Source organism: Tyto alba, unplaced genomic scaffold, assembly GCF_018691265.1.
Source record: "Tyto alba isolate M040663 unplaced genomic scaffold, T.alba_DEE_v4.0 Super-Scaffold_22, whole genome shotgun sequence".
In the NCBI taxonomy this organism is placed as follows: Eukaryota; Metazoa; Chordata; class Aves; order Strigiformes; family Tytonidae; genus Tyto; species Tyto alba.
The window spans coordinates 16717025-16728598 of NW_024881296.1; positions in this window are offsets into that span (position 1 = coordinate 16717025).

An 11574-nucleotide genomic window follows, 5' to 3' on the forward strand; every position below is an offset into this window, starting at 1 on the left:
TCACTGGATGTTTAAACCAGTTGCTGCAGCTCTAAAAATGAGTGGTGCAGTAGTTACTTTCTGCACTGAAGATGGATGCCAGCAGGAGTTATGTACTGCAGATACTTTAGTGATCTCCAAAAAGACCATGCTCTAATACAACACTCCCAAATATTTCTGCTAGCATGTAATTTTTTCCCTCTATCATTATCTTCTGCAGGTTTATATCTGGGCAAAAACAGCTTACATGACTGTGCTTTACTGTGTAATAAGGAATTGTTTTCCCTTGTATTATTTAATATATTTCGGCTCTAAAGCATACCCCAGTTTCCTGCAGTTATTTGCTATATGCAGTGGTGAGGAGCACGAAGGGTACAGAAAGCATGTGTGCCCCATGGCCGCTAAGGTTCGGACTGAACTGAAAATCTGTTTTGCCAGTTAGCGACTACTTAGACAGCCGCCTAGCTGGGTCCCTTTTGATTCTGACTGTTCTTTGTAATTTCTAACACTGCCAAGGGGAAACACACAGGTTTTATTTATTGGTCACTAACTGCTCTGTGATGGGTTTCAAAATGGTACGCTGCAGTATTGATAGCTTTTCTCTGAAAATAGTACATGCTCCCTGAAATTGAAGAGTAAGCCTCTCGTAGTCACTCTAGTACAAACACGACGTGAGAAGTGCTGACTTTAAAAGGTGTTTTGCTCTTGTTCAGTGTTTGTCAGGTTCAACTGCAGCCGTGACTTCCCGGTGGAGGTTGGTTCGGACGCCAGCATCCTCCAGCTGAAGGAGGCGGTTGCCCAGCGACAGGGAATTCCAGCTGACCAGCTGCGGGTGATTTTTGCAGGGAGGGAGCTCAGTAATGACTTGACACTGCAGGTAAGGCTTCCTTAGTAGCTTTGCTTCTGGACTGTTGCCAGCTACACTGCCTCTGCCTCTAATGCTGCCAATCTGACATTCATGCCTGAGATCTAATAGAATAAATAGTGCCTGGGGATTCCTTGAACTTTACTCCACACTGCTTCATTAATTCTGACCTTCTTAATTATGCATTAAAACAGCAAGCAGGAAGGATAGGGGAAGAGAGAGAATGCGAGAGAGAGAACATGAGAGAGAGCTGTGCCTAGTGAATAAATGTTTCCTGACTACAGAAGCAAGCCATGCACAATTTCTGTATCTGTTCAATTTCTATCTTACTTATTCCATTTGAATCTTAATGAAGAAGGATGTGAATAAATTGCTCTAAGTCAGGCTGCACGGTCATCATATTTTATAGAATTTGTAACCCAATTGTGACCCCTGGAGGATAGCTTCAGGGTGGCTGCTGCTGCTGCTCCATGTGCTGCTGCACATGTGTGTGTGCAGGTGAATGTGATGCTGGAGGGATGGTTCCAGATCAGAAAGCCCACAGAAGTGTGCTCCAAACCACTGAACTCATCAACGTATGAAGCTAAGAGAGGACCAGGGAGTATGGAAGAGCAGCTATAAGTAGGTGTCTGAATTTCAGCTCCTGAAGGTTAACTAACTGTTCTCCCTCAATAAGTGCGGAGGGGTGTTCATCAGTGATGAGCAGGCGTCAGCATGGAAAGATAGGTTCCACTTTCTTTTCCTTGTTGTCTTTGCTACTGTTACCAGTGCTTCCACAGTTGCTTCATAAATATTTTTGTTTATCTTGGCATTTCACTTGGATAGCCAGGGTTTAGCTTAAGATCACACATTTGAGATGTTTGGGGAACTTGGGGAAACCTACTGGCCTTTGGACAGAGTGCAAATACTGATTTAATGAAATTTCTGTCCTCCTGCAGTGGTATCAAAGAACTGAAGATGCAATCTGTAGTCACACAAGTGATTATATAAAAGATCCCTCACAGGCAAAACTATTTCTGATTAATTGGCAGTCATGTTTCAAAAGTATTGCTGTACTTAGAATGGCTGCTAAACCTGGGTACAAAAAGTCTCTACTGTATTGATGACCTATCACTATTTCTCCTTGGGTATGATATTTATTGCTTTGCAAAGGGTTTTAGGGGTTTTCAGCACACAAAGGAAGATACAGAAATGTGAACTGTTGTCAGTCTCCAGTGCATCACCTGTGGATAGTGTTGATGCATATATTCACAGTGTAAACAGCAATGTGCTTCACTTACTCATATGTGAAAATATACATATAAAAATGCAAGAATTAAAAAAAAAAAAAAAAAAAAGCAGCGAATTGTAGAAGTTGTCAGTTGCCAGTTGCTAGATTTGGGTGTCTGTGTTTTTCAGAAGCTTTTGAACCACTTAGCATTTCCTGGAGGTATTGGTGTTACTGCCATTTTACTTGAGCATGAAACACAGATTTTGAACCCAGTTTTACACTTGCAACCAAGTTTGTTGGCTACAACATACAATCTGTTTCCAGGGTATATTAAAAATTGCTTTTAAAATATACAGGCCTTCTGATGACTTAATTAATTAATTTAATTGGAATGTCAGAATTACCATGTGTAGCCAAGACTTTATTATTTAATAAACTGGCCATAGACTCATTGCTTTGACTCTCAGCTTCTAAAGCAGATAGAAAATTCAAAAACTGTTTCAAATTGTGTAATCTAGACGTCTATATTTAAGTGTCTTAAATATTACAATGATTTGAGCAAATTAACTAGCTCTTGTTTTCTAGACCTGCAGATTTGCTTGCAGAGTAAGAAAAATACAACATAGATATGTAATCAGCTGGCACTTTTCAGTTATTTAATTTTATGGTAACGTAGAATTTCTAGTTAGACCGTTTTGTCCTTCCATTTTTCTTAAATTACTTTTGAACTTCTTTGCCCAAGATACTGTGGGAGAATCTAGAGGTCAGGAAGAAGAACTGATAGTATTACCAATAATGAAATTATAGAGGACATGGGAGAGGCTATGATAATTGCAAGATTATGGGGCAGGATATAGGAAATACTCCAGGATAGTAAACTTAATGGGTTTCACAGTGCACAGAACAACTAGATTTGACTTGACAGCTACTTCAGGATCTCAGGCAGCTGATACAAAACTTAACTGAGAATGTAAAAACTGTTTGTTTTCCTGTTTGGAGAGAAGGAAAAATTTTTCTGGGTAGCTGAAACCTGTAAAAAGGAAATTAAGCTGGAATTGACAAATGTTAAAGAGAAACTATTATAAGAAACAAAGTGCCAAGTTGAGATCTTAAATAAGTAATTTGATATCAACAGCAACAGTAAAAAATTGTAGGAAGGATAGAAGTGAAATATATGTGGAGACATTTAATTTGGTACCTCAGATAAGTGTTTTGTCCTTGAGAAAAGGGGAAGATTAGACACTGATTCAACTGTGCACAGGGGAGATTAGTATCTTAGCTAATGACTAAGGGGCAAGTAGTGAAATTAGAGCCATGGTGAGGAAAGATTGGTAATGACTGGATGAAGAATGAGACCTGCAAATTTGGATCTTGTAAGAAGGAATTAGAGCAATAAGCTGCTTCCTAAAAGCACAGCAAATGGTGTCACTTTAAGGGTGCTAAATATTCCAAAGAATGATAAAGAGCTCCCTGCTGATTACAGTTCACTTTGGAATGAATAGAAGTAATTAATTAATATATACCCAAAATAGAAATTCTTTTCGAAGGCTGTCATGAGTATATGAGAACAGCAGTAAGATCTTCTTGTGGCAATCATAAGGGCGAAAGAAGAACAGAACCATAACAGTCATCAAAGGAATAAACAGGAGGTAGCTGTGCATCAGGAACACTGAAGTGTTGTAATAGGAGATGACTGCTTACAACAATATTGTCCTTGCCTCCAAGATTGGCAAAATTAGTTAACAAGCCTTCTGGAAGCAAAATATGTACTATTTATTGAGTCACAATTTGCTCAATATAAACAATTGGAAATTTACTACTGGCAATAGAAGCAGTATTGTATTAGTACAGGCTTGCCCTTTCTTGGAGAACTCAAAATCCCCTTGTGTGAAGAATCGCTTTGCAAACAGTTTGTAAGAGAGATTCCCTGCCTTGCAGAACTTACAGTGTAAATGAATAAGGCAGACAAATGATGTGGTGGGAATCAGTAGCCTGATTTGTTCACAGTCAGTAGCAGAACAGGGATAGAATTAAGTCTTCTGTTTCCCAATCCAGTACTATTTCTTTTTGAGTGTTTCCTCTATGAGGTAAATGGAGAAAATACAATTCTTTGAAACAGAAAAAGACTAAGCATGTGATTAGCAGCAGGACTCGTTAGCTTTAGCGCAGTGCTCCACTGAGACAGCTTCTAAATCAGAGTTAGCTTGCATTTGACTGGAGCCTTGTCATCAAGCGTTTGGTGCTTTCCTAAAATTATTTATACATACATTCAAGAAACAGAGCAGACATGACTTAGAAGTATTGTTAAACACTGGTGTGTAAGCTGATGAGAATAACATGAAATGAGTAAAAAGGAATGGCGTGACTGGAGTAGCAACATAGATGGTCATCTCTACAGAGGAGGGAAAAGTGAAGTGGTAGGGGAGAAATGTTGCTATAAATTATGTTAGCATGCTACAGTTTGACAGTCGTTTCAAAAGCGTGCCTCATTGTGGAAGGGTTTCTATATAGTAAACATCAGAGGTGAATCCAAAGGGCACCTGGTTCTACTGAAAGCACTTTCTAGTACTACTGTGTGAAAAGCTCAAGGACATAGAAATCATCTTGTGACAACATGTCTCATTTTATATCTCTCACATTTTAAATATTTATAAAAATAGGGTATCGTTAGTACCATTGTTCCGAGTGAACAACTTTTAGCGGAAACAGGTATTTGAACAATGGAACATTTCATTTTATTGAAGAAATACCTCATGTACCTAAATGTATGGCAGCTTTCTTACTCTCTAAGTACGACTCTGTACAATAGCGCTTCCAGCAATTCTTGTATTTCCCTGTTTCAGTTTAGTTTACAAAGGAGAAACCAGGTGACAGTGTAAAATGTGTCCCTAACCAGCAAAACCCCTCCATGTGTTCAACTTTAGTTATAAACCCGTGAACACTAAGATTAGAATGCGTCTTTTGACATACACAAGTAGTGCCTTTTCTTGAAACCTCCAGTTCTGTATATAGGATATGAAATCACTCACAGGAACATCTTTTGATATTCAGCAATTTTGTGGGTTACAGAATATGGTTGAGCCAACATTTGCATAGATAAACACCATTTGGAGAGATTTTCTCACAGACATCCTGACTGAATTAATCATCCTATGTGAAACTCAAAGAGAGAAAATGATTGTAGGTGTGTGAGTTTAAATTAGTATTTTGGATCAATACTTGATCAAGCTGTGAATCTTTTCTTACTTGTAAAGCTGGAAGATCTGTGTATTGTACTTCTTCAAAACAGAAAAAGCAAGCTGAAGAATACTTAGGTATGTTATAGTAATAAAGGAAATCTAGAGATTCCATCTGTGTTTCCAGGTAACATGGACTTGGATAAGTGAGTGGTAACAGTACTGCTCACTCTTGTTTCCTTTGGTGGCTGCAGACTCACTGCATGTGACAACAGAGACTCTACATGTTGAATAAGATTTTCCAAGACTTGTGATAGGCCTTGTGGTGTTATATGCCCATAATGAATGTGGAAAGTACCATGTAGCCATATTTAGTATGAAATTAAGTCAGGGACAGCTCAGGTCTACGTATTTTCCGTATCTGTTTAAGAGAATACATTACTTGTTCTGGCAGATCAAGATCTAAATGCATTAATAAATTAGACCTTTGAGCCCGGTAACACACTTCCATTCTGCTTTTAAATGCATTGCTGTTCTATTCATCTTATGCTAAGTTTTTCCTGGAAGGAAGGGACTATGAAAAAAAAATTAAGTATATGTAACTAAGGGATAAATTATCTTCAATAAGTTTGGTAACTCCAGAAGTTGAATGTGCCATGTTTGAGGGGGCTGCAGCATGTAGGGTGGCCTTGAACTTTGCTGGTACCTTCTGGATTCTCCTGATACTTCGTATGTGTTTTCGTTTATCTGCTGATGATTGAGGAGAAACTGTGACAGGGTTTTTCTTTGCAAACTTTCATCAGCGTACACCCTTTACCAATTTGTATTTCTTTCCTAGAGGTATCTGGGTTTTGGTACCTAGATGAATTCTGCGTTGTCCACTAAATCTGGTTCTTGGTTCCCTGGAATAGGGTTACTGATGCCAATATTCTTATAGGAGTCTTACTGACTCATAATATTTCTGAATGACCTGTTTTGCCCTTTTAGAATAATTTCCAAATTTCTAAATGTGAGTTTCTTTTGTTTTCCACTTTACTGATGGTTTCAGTAAGTTGGGAGTCTACTGAATTAATTTCTATTCCATCTGTGGTTGTTATTACTTATACGTGAGAACATGTTCAGGCAGCAGATGAATTATTTCTTTTTAGCTTAATTTCTCTTAGGCAGTTAAAATTCACTACACTGAGGCCATTAAGTGAATTTTACGAAATCCATTTCTGAAAGAGCAGTTGCTTTGTGTGGGACTGATAGAGTAACCTCAATACTCTTTTCAACATACTGTATTTTGTGCAAAGAAACTCCTCCAGCAAACTACTGTACTACTTCTCAAGACATATGTAGTGTTTCAGAATGAAATTATCTTGAAAATTACACTAATATTAGATGTGCTTTTGTTTTCTTGCATTAGACAGGCACTTGTTGATTCTTTCTCCCTTGTCACGAGTATAGTCCAATTTATAAGCTTACAATGCTGTCCGTTTCTGATTCAGATCCTGGTTTAGGTTGGAGGAGGAAAAATGTGTAAGGAGAAATTTCAAAAAACTGTATTTGTTGGAGTGGTGGCAGTGTGTAGTAACTCTTTTGTGTTCATAAATCATGACAGTAAAAGAAAGGCCAGCCCACGTCTTTCATTCATCACCTTTCTAAATTGCTCTGGTGAAAAAGTGTTTAGCATATTGCACACCATTACCAAAACATATAGTTGAATTAGCAGAAGTTCCAGGGTAAGAGGGATATTTCCTTCCTTCCTTCTTCCCTTTTCCCTAAAAGAAAAACATGGTACTAACTATTCTGGTAGACTACATTTATAAGGAAAGATCCATAGAGACTATGTATTTTCTAATCCATACATGAAATAGAACAATCACTGACTAATATTTGTATTGTGTTAAAAAACAAGCAAAAATTGGATTTTTTAACACTTTACATAATGAAAATACTGGATTAAGAAATGGGAAATTGGGACAGAGTATCTGAATTATTTTTTAACATTGAGAATTTTGTGTCTGGAAAGTAAAATCATAAAGGAAGAGATGGAAACCTCAGTGTTGGAAACATATTTTAAAATATCAGGTAGCATACCAAATATGCCTCCTCAATAGAAAGGTGGAACGTAGTCGCTTGCCATTTTAATTTCGTTGCTTTAGTCTTAATTTTACTTATTTAAGTTTTTACAGCTCTGATCATCTGAAATGGCATCTGTAATACATTCATATTTGTAATTACCAAGGTCACACAGCTATTTAATAAACCATTCTGGGTTTCCTTCTTTTATTTTTGTTTTTCAAACATTCTCACTCATTTTAATTGAAAATCTGGGAGGTAAATTTAAATCCTTTATATCTGATTACAGTTTTCATCATAGATGAACCTCCATACTCTAGGAGGCATAGAATTACTCCTGTTAGGAATGGCTTTGATGTGGGGCGGGGGTAAAAAGAAAAAATCTGAACAACAGAGTTGTTACATTGTGACAGCAAAGATCCCATGAAAGGAAGTAACATTGGTTATCCTAAAAAAATAACACCAACACAGGCTCAAAGGAAAAGAAGACAATTATTTTACATTTTACTTAAACAAAAGTATGTATGTAATTCCTTATATATAATTTAATTGGAACAACTTGTGATGAATTTACAATTCCTAGAAGCTGTCTTATGAACGCTAAAAGCCTGTTGAAGAAATGAATGTGAAGTATTTAAAGAAAGATATATCACTAATAAACAGAACAACAGAGCAATACAATTTTCTCTCCTCATTTAGACTAAATAAAGCAGCAAATGTACCCATTCAACAAATGAAATAATTTTCACTTTCTTCATCTACAGAGCAGGTTCTTATTTCATTTTTTCAGGTAAAACATTGGCTCCATTGATTTAGCGAAAATGATGCCATTGACTTTCCATGAGCCAGCATTCTCCCTCTCATTCTCTCTCCCTCTCATTCTCTCTCCCTCTCATTCTCTCTCCCTCTCATTCTCTCTCCCTCTCATTCTCTCTCCCTCTCATTCTCTCTCCCTCTCATTCTCTCTCCCTCTCATTCTCTCTCCCTCTCATTCTCTCTCCCTCTCATTCTCTCTCCCTCTCATTCTCTCTCCCTCTCATTCTCTCTCCCTCTCATTCTCTCTCCCTCTCATTCTCTCTCGCACTCATTCTCTCTCGCACTCATTCTCTCTCGCACTCATTCTCTCTCGCACTCATTCTCTCTCGCACTCATTCTCTCTCGCACTCATTCTCTCTCGCACTCATTCTCTCTCGCACTCATTCCCTCCCTCTTCTTCTCTTTCCCTTTTTCCCTTTCTCACACACACACACACAAAATCCTTACTGTCCTGGGGAAGCTCCTCAGCTAGTGTGCAGTGCTGCACCTTCCATCCGTAGAAGTGCAGGTGTGACTCCCATCCCTGCTGAGTCCAGTTCCCAGTGCTGTTTCTGAACGAACTGATCAGCGTTACTGACTGATCACTTGTACTGCTTTTCTTACTATTAGTTTCCCACAGTTCAAGTCCTTTTCCTACTTACATTTCTGCCTCTCCCAATCAATTCCAGTTCTTTGAAATCATATTTCCATCCAACATCTGTTGCCCATTACAGTGTTAAGCCAGTTCAGGAAACTAATTGTTCTTTCTAATCTTTCCCTTTCCCAGCCTATGAAATAAGGAGGGGGAGAGAATGAGAAAACTAAGTTGCCTTGCAGATCTGCTCTACCTGCTAATGAGATGGTAATTTCTTCTACTTATGGTTCAGTCTATTGTTGGATGATGTGCCTCTCTACTAGCTGTGGTCCTCCTTGTTTTCTGATCTTGTATCTAACCAAGAAGCTGACAGATCTGCAGGGTGCTATAGAGCCACAGGATAACCTGCAGGTAGTGGAGGAGGCCTTGTGGGAAACCTGGGGGGATTCTCTCATCTCAAACAGCTGTGTTCCTGGCAGGAAAACAGCCAGGCCCTCTTGTGAGATATTGGACTTCATGCATATCTTCATATCAGTTTGTGTATATATGTGTGATAATGTATAAAAGGTTATTACCTTATTTTAGTTAATTTTGAAAAGACATGCAAATAGTGGCAATTTTTTGGTTGATGAGGTTACACTTCTCATGAAGAGACATGTACATGACACCACAGCTGCGAGTTTTATGGTAGAATTAATATAAAAAAAGATACCAGTAATGAAACATCTTTAAACTTCAAAAACATTTCTAATACAGTTTTTCCCTATTATGCTGTTTTATGTCAAATAGTTGATAGAAACATATTAAAGTTTTATTGTCATATATTTGGTATGCGTGATATACCAGAGCTCTGACTTCATGATTTGTATCTTATACAGCTCATCCCAAATTATCCTATAAAATATTTTTACTGTACTACCTTAGCATCTTTAACATATCAATCTATTCATTTGCATCGTTCACAGTATGCAGCATATTGTGAGTACAAAACAGATAAATGTATGCAAGTATGTTTAAGTACAGAAAATAATAGCTACTTTCCTCTTTAACCAACATCATATAACCTCTATTCCTGTGTTATTTTCATTACCCTGGATGGTGATTTGGGGTCTTTGTTTACCATTTATCTTAGAACAGTGTGTTTATTACTGCAGCTTAAGCACACATAATTTAAAGTGACTGAGCATCAGGAAAGGAAGAATCAATCCAATTTTAAAATATCTTAATGTTTCTATTGTCAGAATTTTGTAGCAAAAAAGTCTCAATGGCAATAAATAAATTAAAATGACCAATTGGATGTATATCACTGGAAACCTTACTCTTTGTGAAAGTGTTCCCTTTTTCTTTATTAGTAGTAAAACCTATACTGCCTTTCTTCTGACTGTAGTAAGATGTTCTGCTTTATAATACAGGATTTTTAATGTAATATTTTATGTAATTTTTGTTGCTGGGTGTCAAGTAGTAGTGGAAACTTCTGTTTTCACAAAATAATTGTATAAATTTTTGTGTTGTCACTATGACAAACACAAGAGAAGTGGTGTAACAACGCAGCAGCGTAACAAGGGGAAGAAGGGATACATATGGAAATATATGCTGTGCTGATGTAAACATTTCAAGACTGAGTATCAGAAGGCTAGAAGGACTGTGGATATTTCAGATAAAAAGGGGTCAGGTAGACCTGAAAGGTTTGACAAAGAGGGTTATGCTTAATTATAGGCCATTTACTAAATGTGAGGGAGATTAGATGAGCAAACAAAGAAAAATCTATTGTATGGAAGGGTTTATGGTGCATCTGAGATTGTCCTACCAGGCAGGAAAGCAAGAGATAAGGAAAGGTTAAGATACATTAAGGATGAGTACAGAAGCAAGGAAACCCAAGGAGCTGGATTGCAAAAGGGTATGAGTTGATGGCTACCACTGGCGAGCCCACATTTAAAAAAATTCCAGTAACTAATGAAATTGGAAATTTGCAATGTATTAATACAATTTGCAATGTAAGGCTACTTGGGAAGAATATAAAGAACTACATTCAAGTCCTGACGCCTAAAATAACAGAGATGAGCATGTTATCACCTTCAAAAGAGGTGTGTTTACATTACAGAAATCTACGTTAAGTGGTAGACCCACTTAGTGGGTCACCAGACCCAAGTGATTCCTTAAGTATATCCTCAGATAAAATTAAAGACTTATCCCTTGTAAAATAGTGATCTTTTTTAAAATTTAAAATACTATAAATTTATTCAATACATTTTTAAAGAAGTAAAAAAAAATTCCAAACTGAAGAACAGCAATCCCTGCAAATTCTATTGTCTGGGAAACCAATTTAGGAAATAATCCAGCTCATTTATCTGATTTGAGCTAGGCAGTGAATGCATTACCTACAGCAAGAAATTGAAACATAATATTAAACTTAAACTTGCTCAGCATACTCAATATTACCATTTATAATGAAGGCAAGTACTGGGAATTGTTATCATATAATCCAGTAAGGCAACTGAAGAATTATGCAGTGCAGAATTGCATGCAATTCAAAATACATCATAGGAAACAAGATTTGGAGAGGTTGAACCAGCAACCATTGATTTGGTGGGGTATATTTCCAACCAAAAATGTTGGCATAAGTACTGTTCAGCCAGGTAAGCACCTAGCCTTGTTGCAAATTAGAGCTATGAGTTCTAATTCTAGTTTCAGAAGAGTGGAGAAACTGAGTGCAGTAACAAGTAACAATATTAGTACATACACTGTATGCCTGCAATGATTTGTGCACTTGCTTTTCAGAGGACCATTCTGTAAATGCCAACCTTTATCACTGCAGAGGTAATAAAAGCAGCATCCCCAGAAGTGTTCATTTCCAATAGAATTCATTGCTGATCTCATCTATTTAAGTGAA